General features: G+C 41.7%; 1 long non-coding RNA gene across 2 annotated transcripts in view; it reads right to left on the bottom strand.

The window, feature by feature from the left end:
- LOC149454515 (uncharacterized) overlaps positions 1-3,551 on the bottom strand; it is a 46,286-nt gene extending 42,735 nt beyond the window's left edge. For both annotated transcript variants that reach the window (XR_016314197.1, XR_016314196.1), the window contains exons 1-2: positions 3,145-3,551; positions 2,950-3,023 (exon numbers count right to left, since the gene is read on the bottom strand). This is a non-coding gene — a long non-coding RNA (uncharacterized LOC149454515). The remainder of the gene's footprint in view (positions 1-2,949; positions 3,024-3,144) is intronic.
- Between the last annotated feature and the right edge of the window lie 4,738 nt (positions 3,552-8,289).

Below are 8,289 nucleotides of genomic sequence, written 5' to 3' on the forward strand. Positions count from 1 at the left end.
AGTTGGGAAAAGGACAGTAGTGTTGACAAAAATGGCAGAGGAATATTGCTGTTCCTATAGGGAATGCAATAATAGTATAATAGTAGAATGAAAAAGCTGCTGGAGGGATTTCCCCACCAACACTAACTGTGTTGTTGATGGGGGAATCAAGCAATTTTCTTTCCTTCCACTCACAGTGCAAGGAAACAAAAGTGTAAAATCTATGGTTTGTCCTTGGGTTTGTAGGAGTCATTCGGTTTGATGATCTACCTGTCCATAAAAGGTATTCTGAGGACAACGACGTAGATTAATTCTACTTTTATTGTAGTGTAGCACTTACCCCTGGAGAATATACCCAGATCTCCCACAGTAGTACAGAGGCTGCCAATCACACATGCACAGTGCCACACCAACAGTTCAGGCTGGCTAGGGGATGTCTTTTTAGTATTTATTGCTGAAGAACTTTGGGTTTAGGGTCTCTGGATAATCAAGGGGAGGACAAATTTCTCACTAACCATCTTCTAAGTGCATCTTTTCCTGGAGGTAACAGGGAATGGCGAGTATATCTAGGACCCTACAGCAGCAGTCAACTTTGCTACTCCTGGCACTTCGTTCCCTCTTAGCACTTCGTTCCCTTTTGGCACTTGCACAAGTAAGGACAAGGTCTTTACTTACTGTCCCAGGAGCTGTCTGCTACCCAGCATCCACAAAAAGAACCTCAGTGAGGTAGATAGCACAATCCTTCTCCAGACCAGGACTTCAGTACACTGCCCTCAAGCAAAATTCCTTTGGCAATATTTTCCAGCCTCCTAATTCAGCACCTAATCAGGCCCAGACTGTAATTTCTTGTCCCTGTAAAATTACCAGGAACTACCAGGGTTGCAAAGGTCGCACTAGCGACCGCGCCCTGGAGTTCCACTACTGTGGGGGGTCCAGGAGGGCAGTCTGTACTTCTGTGACAGGAGAAAAGTGCTATAGCTGTTCTGTAGTGTAGGCTGCCCGACTTATGCTACTGCTCAGGAGGCATGGGTGGGACCGGTGATGACAGTGTGTGGAAGCCCAAATCCCTGGTGACCTGAGTGGAGGAGGATGTGGTGTCTGGTCCTAGAGGTCAGGCTGATGTTTAGAGTGTAGACTGGACTCTTCCTTCCCCTCCCCCTCCCCCCTGCATTCACTGCAAAGATGGAGGACACTGGTGCAGGAAGTGATGCTAACAAGAAGTCACAGTGATCCACAGGTAGAGGTACCGTAGGAACATACAAGAGGACTGCGACAATGTCTGGGTTGTGGCAGGGAGATGGCAAATGAGACAGGAATAAGGCAAACATGAGGTGGCGGTGTGCTCCACTCCTACTAACACTGACAGGAGGGGAACAGATTGGTCCACACGGTAGGGATCAATGGCAGCCATCGCTCCTCAGGGCTCTCTGGAGGTACTATCTTAGTACCTCCAGAGAGCCACCTTAGTATATTCAGAGTGCTTCCAGTGTGCCCCTTTACATACCTCCTCCACAGTGCCCCCTTACATCCTACAGTATGCTGCCTTACATCTGTGCCTCCAGAATGCGCCCCCTTAGTGCTTCCAGGGTGCCCCTTTCCATCCTTCAGGGTGCCCCCTTAGTACAGTAGTAGTAGTAGAATCTAAGGGGCACTCTGGAGGTACTAATTTAGTACCGCCAGAGTGCCCCCTTTCATCCCCCACTTTGGAGGCAGTGATGTAAGGGGGCACTGATGTAGGAGTACAGTACAAAAAAATGTGCTGTCAGTAATTTTTTCATGCTTTATCAGTAAAAAAGTCACCTGGGGTTGGCAACACATCATGGGGAGTAAAGGGCCCCGGGCTTAGAGGGAAGGGCTCTGGGCTCAGAAAGGGAGGGGGGGACAGGGGGACCTTCATGTTTTTTTTTGTTTTTTTTTGCACCGGGGCCCTGAAGATTCTACTTTTACCTCTGACTGGAACCCTCCCAAGAGGGAAAACAACACTCTCCTCAGGCCTTCTGCATATTTATCACCTCTCCAGCCATCTTCTTGGTGCTTCCTTCCATAGATTGGCTGATACATTAAAAAACACACCAGTCATTTAAATCTCCCTGCCCTATACTCTGCAAAATTATTTCATAGGTGGGGGGAATCAGACTCTCAGCTCAGGAAACCCTGAGCAGACCAGAACAATCAATCACTGCTCAACTCACTGCAGTGAAGCCCAAAAACTAAATTTACCCTAGCAGCCTAATTAAAGGAGGGTGATACAGTAGGAACAGGGAAAAGTTAAGATTATATGCTACATTAAGGTCTCTAGATAGACGAATACCCAAATATTTAACATAGTGATGCCTTGCTTTAAGAGAAATGCACCACAAGAAAGCACACAAATGCAAAAAAAAAACAGGGAGAGAGGCCCAAAAAATGTGATAGAATATTAATATAGTGATGTATGTGAATATATCAGTGCCAACATAAAAAAAAAATAACTCAAAAATAAAAATGAAATCAGAAATATAAATATCACCCTGCCAACACATAAAAGGAAAAACAGGGAAAATCAGGGTAATCAAACATAATCAATGTCCTTTAAAATGAGAAAGTCCTGAAAAAGAGAATGGGGTTGATTTACTAAAGACAAATAAGCTGTACACTGCATGTGCACTGAAGGTGCAGTTGTTCTAGATCTGAGGGGAACATGCAAGGAAACTAAAAAAACAGCATTTTTGCTTGTACATGATTGGATGAAAGAAATCAGCAGAGCTTCGCCTCGGATATAAAGCAACTGCTCTTCCAGGTGCACTTTCAGTGTACAGACTATTTGCCTTTAGTAAATCAACCCCAATGTGTCAAGACACTTCCACTACACCAGGTGATCCAAGTTTATCCAAAAGCACCTGTGTATCTTCAATGTTAAAAACATCACTATGATCCACCACCTTCTGTCATGCACATTGAGTACAGAGCAATTGTGCTTATTGGTATTACCAAAATCCAGGCCACCAGCGTTCCTCAGATCAGAGGTGTATATCCCTTTAGATTCTCTCTTGACCCAGTAGACACTCATGAAACAAAGCAAAAAGAGGCTTCAATAGTGCAAAATAGTTAGGTAAAATAGTTAAGTAAAATAAACAAAAGACTAACACTCACATTCAGCAGTAGACATACAGTACATGCCCATACCTATCAAACAGGTGTACCGAGGTGTGCCAACATTGTGTCTTCCGTGCACCCAGAAGTGACGCCAGTACGTTTCCGTCCTACGCGTTATGACATGCAGCACGTGACTTCATCAGGGATAATCTTGTGATAATATGGGCATATGCGGATTCCTATGATATTGGGGCTTGCCCTGATAGAGACAAGGAGGGGTCAAGGGTCAAGATAAATAAAAATGGAGATAAAGGGCAACCTTGTCTACTCTTGTTAGAGATGATGTAAGGATCTGATAAGCTGTTATTGCGGACTGAGTCTAAAAGAGCAGAGTAAAATGGCATTATCCATCTAATTAGGTGGGAAACTAGGTCTATATGTACCAGAGTAGGACGAATGAAGGACCATTCAACCCTGTCAAAGGCTTTCTCCCCATCTATAAGGTATTGGTATGTATGTTTTTCCTTTCCAGTGGATTCCAGATCTTATTTTTTGCCTGACCTCTTATATTTGGTTTGAATGGGATCCATAGTGATCTACACACTCTTACTAAATATTTTTGGCTTTTGCATCTCTGTTTATACTGCACATTTATTTTAAATAAAAATGGAGAACTACTGCCATAAATTCTGTTTCTCCCTGGATGGTTCACATATTGGTACTTGCCATACTCTTTTAAAGCTGTGTTCTAAGAGATGGTGTGATAAACGCGGGTCAGACCTTGACTTGTGACAAATAGCTAACCAACCTCACACTGCTCTGTCACTGAATCTCAACAATGACTCTCTCAGCCTCACCCTGCACAAAGATTTTCCAGCATGTGGGCCAAAATCTAGGTGCCAACAGACTCAGAGCAGTTGTTACTGGGTTTCATTAACTAAGCAATTAACCCTTTAAACCCTAAACTGCCTCCAGCTAGCTTTGGGCCTATAAACTCTTATACAATAACAATACAATAACACCAATGACAATTATGAATCGAAATAAACATCTGCACATACACTGTCACCACAGATAGGCATATCCAGAGGTTTACCATGTAGTAGTGCTCCTCAAGAGACAGGGATCTTTTAAGTTTTGCATCTAGAGACATACTGCATTACAGACATTTTAACACTTTTCAAAATATTGTTTAATAATGAAAATGCAAAAATGGTGCAAATAAAATATTTACAGAAAAAGGGTATTGCAAAGAAACAAAGAGACAACAAGGCAACAGCAAAACAGAAAAGATTGAAAAATGAAAATACTTACCAAGTGCTGGTTCAGCAGGCTTCACAATGAGCAAGGTGATATATTGGTTCTATACATCTACAGGTCTTCCTTCTTTTGATGGTACGCAAGAGCTCCAATTTGGAAGGGCAGTCCCTCTTTTCTTGTCCTGTAAGGGGGGTGTTGACAGAAAATGACTGGCCAATCACAAGGTCTAAGGTGTGGCTGCTGGGATGTCACTGTGTTTATGATCATATCGCAGAAAGTTTCCTATGGGTATTATTATCTTTGAATACCTACAGAGGTTGGACAAAATTATGGAAACACCAGGTAAAAGTACAATATGTTTTACCTAATATGGCATTGGACTGCTTTGGCATCCAAGATGGCTTGAATTCTCCTGGGAATTGACAAATATAAGTCTTGGATGGTGGATAATGGGATCTGATACCACTCTTCATGCAAAAATCACGCCAGTTCTTGCAGAGATGCAGGAGGAGGAAAACGGGCCTGAACCTAGTTCTCCAAAATTGACCATAGTGACTTTATGATATTGAGGTTTGGTGACTACAGCGACCAGGGAAGGTGTGAGACTTTGTCTGCATGCTCATCAAACCACAATTTGAGAACAGCTGTATGGATCAGAGCATTATTGTCTTGGTAAATTGCGCTGTCTTTGGGAAACAATTCCTGCACCATGGGGTGCACATGGTTGTCCAAGGTGATGATGGGGCCTGCAGAATGGCTGCCCAAACCATGTCTGTGCTGCCACCATACTTTACCATTGACACAAGACAGTCTTGGTTGTAAGCTTGGGACGGTGTTCACCACATGTAAACACATCCGGTGATTGGGAACAGTGTGAATTCATTGGACCACATTACAGTCTTCCGTTGATCAATAGTCCACAAGTTATGGGTGTTGCCCCACTTTCTCCTCTTCTGAGCATTAATATCGATCACTAGTGGTTTGGCAAGTTCGCCTATGAATGTTTTTCTTATAGAGTTCTCTCTGCACAGTTTTTGTGCACACGAGCTTTAGAAGACTGAGATTAAGCTTTGCAGTCATTTTTGCAGCAGTTGTTTTCTTATTCCTGGTCACAATCCTGTGCAATGTCCTTTTGTCTCTTTCAGTCAGTTGACCATATCTACCGCGCATATGCTTATCAGATGATATTTTCCTGGAAACTCAATATGCTGCCATAACGTTTTGATACTGTACCTTCCCAAATGGCAAATAAATTGCCAACTTCAGTCACAGAGGCACCAGCTAAGCCGACACCAACAATTTGCCCTCTTTGAAACTTTGAAGCAGCTCATGAAGTGAATGATGAAAGTGAGGCTTCTCACCTGTTATCTAGGTGTCTCATCACACAGCGGAAGCAAAAGAATGTTACATAACTTCCGCTTTCAGCACGAAACATGTTGTCACTTTCACACCTGCAAATCATGTAGTGTTTCTATATTTTTGTCCAACCTCTGTACATGTTGCAGTCTGTTAACTTGCATATTATTGTCCAACATTGAATTATCTTTTGAATGGATATAAATATGTGGGGGGTCGGATGTCTACTTTTACCTAGGAGGGGTAATGTGTTCCGATGGCTCCCTATGTCATCTAAAAGAGGGTGTGTCGACTTACAATGTTGCTCGATAACAGCTATAAATAAATATGTTCTTATTCTGGCTGTGCTGTTGTTATTATTTTATGAGTTATGAGATACACTGAAGTTATTGATTTTACCAGGAAAGAGAGACAGTAATCAATGTGTAGTGCTTAAGACTCCAGCTAAGGTATTTACGATGGTGGGGGTGGTCTGGCAGAATATTTGGCTGGTTTTTTGACTGCTCAAGCTTGCAAGTCTGATGGTTTTACAAGGACCCTGAGACATGTATTGAGGTTAGATACTGCTAGTTCTATCATAGCACTGATAAGGGGCATTTGGTGTGCAGCTAAGAGTTTGTTGATTGTATAAACTGAAGGAAGAGGGAGGTTACTGTAGCTATGTCTCTTCTTATGACAAAATGGCATGGGTGACCTGGGACCTGAACAACCTGACCACCACATACAGCTTTTCATGTGCCCAATGTGCACGACCATTACAGACAGCATGTGTTTTTACTTCTTCCTCTGCAGTTCAGTAAAATGTAACAAATAGCAATCACTGACTCTCCAGATATCAGCAATAAAAAATTGATTGTTTGTATGTCACAGACATTACAGGCATCAAATCCATCCAAAATAGAAAAATCAAGGTGGGAGAAAAGCTTGTGTCCATGGCAATGGCAAACAATTGGTAATAGCAACACAACCTTTTTTGACTGTCTTAGTCTTTCCAGGTTCACATACAAATAATCTCAGACTGTCTGCTACCTGAATCTGTCATTTTCCCATATGCTGTGAGAAATTCCCAGGAGGACCAATTAGCCATATATATGCATCCAACTTTGTGGAATTCTTGACTCAATTCCCAATGCAGTCTCGAGGGTCTAATACTAGTACATTATCTTCTTCAGCTGGAAGAAAAAGTATAATCCAGAAGGGTATTGTTAGAAGAGACTTAAGGAGACAAAAAAATGCCCTCCACTCAACTAGTGCAAACACAATAGGACCTTGTTAGAATAGAAGGCATTACAATATCACATACCCCAGAAAAAGGGCTTTTGCCTCATTTCAGGAAAGTGGGCAAAGTAATACAAATAATTTTGTTTATGTCTCATGGCCAACAATGCATCCAGAACCATTGGTGCAGCAGATACAACTTTATACTTTAGAGTCATTTATTAAAAACTGCAGACAGCTATTTCAGGCTTTTATGGAGTAGGTCTTAAGCAGTCCATGAGACCGAACTGTGCACACATGAACATCAAATCAAGAAGCTGGTGGAGGAAACCGTGCAGCAAGCCAAAGAGCAGGTTCCAGGTAAATATACCAATTTGGGGAAGCATGTGGGCTACACCTGCGTAAGGGGGCAAAAGGATAAAGTTTCCTTACCATTTAAACCAAAAAGATGGGAATATAATATATTTAATTCTGCATTTTTCTGCAAAACAGAAATATGGATTTGTCTATCAATGCAGCCATAACTATTCCAATAACTTTGAATTATAATCCATTTACCATTATTCAGTTTCACATTGTGAATAAAAAACACTTACACAGTTGTGTTCAAAATAATAGCAGTCAGACATCACTAACCTGATCAATCACTGTTTTTGGTAGAAATTATATTTCTACATGGCAAATAATTTACTAGCAGGTGTAATAGAGTAATAGAAATCAAACAGACCCAACAGTCATGTCATGCATGCTGCTGATTCTGTGTAATTGAATCACTAATCGAAAGGAGCATGTTCAAAATAATAGCAGTGTGGAGTTCTATTAGTGAGGTCATTCATTCTTTGAAAAACAGGTGGCAATTATTGCCCTTATTTAAGGAAGGAAGGCAGCAAATGTTGTACATGCTGGTTACAGTGCATTTCTCTCTGAAATTCTAAGAAAAATGGGTCGTTCCAGACATTGTTCAGAAGAACAGCGTACCTTGATTAAAGAGTTGATTGGAGAGGGGAAAACATATAAAGAAATGCAGAAACTGATAGGCTGCTCAGCTAAAATGATCGCAAATGCTTTAAAATGGCAACCAAAATTTGAAATACGTGGAAGAAAGCGAAAAACTACCAATCAAATTAATAGAAGAATAGCCAAAATGGCAAGGACTCAGCCAACAATCAGCTCCAGGAAGATCAAAGAAGGTCTAAAGTTACCTGTGAGTACTGTTACAATTAGAAGACGCCTATGTGAAGCCAAACTATCTGCAAGAAGCCCCCGCAAAGTCCCACTGTTGAAAAAAAGACGTGCTGAAGAGGTTACAATTTGCCAAAGAGCACATTGACTGGCCTAAAGAGAAATGGCGCAACATTTTGTGGACTGATGAAAGTAAGATTGTTCTTTTTGGGTCTAGTG

The sequence above is a fragment of the Staurois parvus genome, unplaced genomic scaffold (assembly GCF_062004578.1).
Source record: "Staurois parvus isolate SC_StPar_1 unplaced genomic scaffold, SC_StPar_1.0 ptg000425l, whole genome shotgun sequence".
Lineage (NCBI taxonomy): Eukaryota > Metazoa > Chordata > Amphibia > Anura > Ranidae > Staurois > Staurois parvus.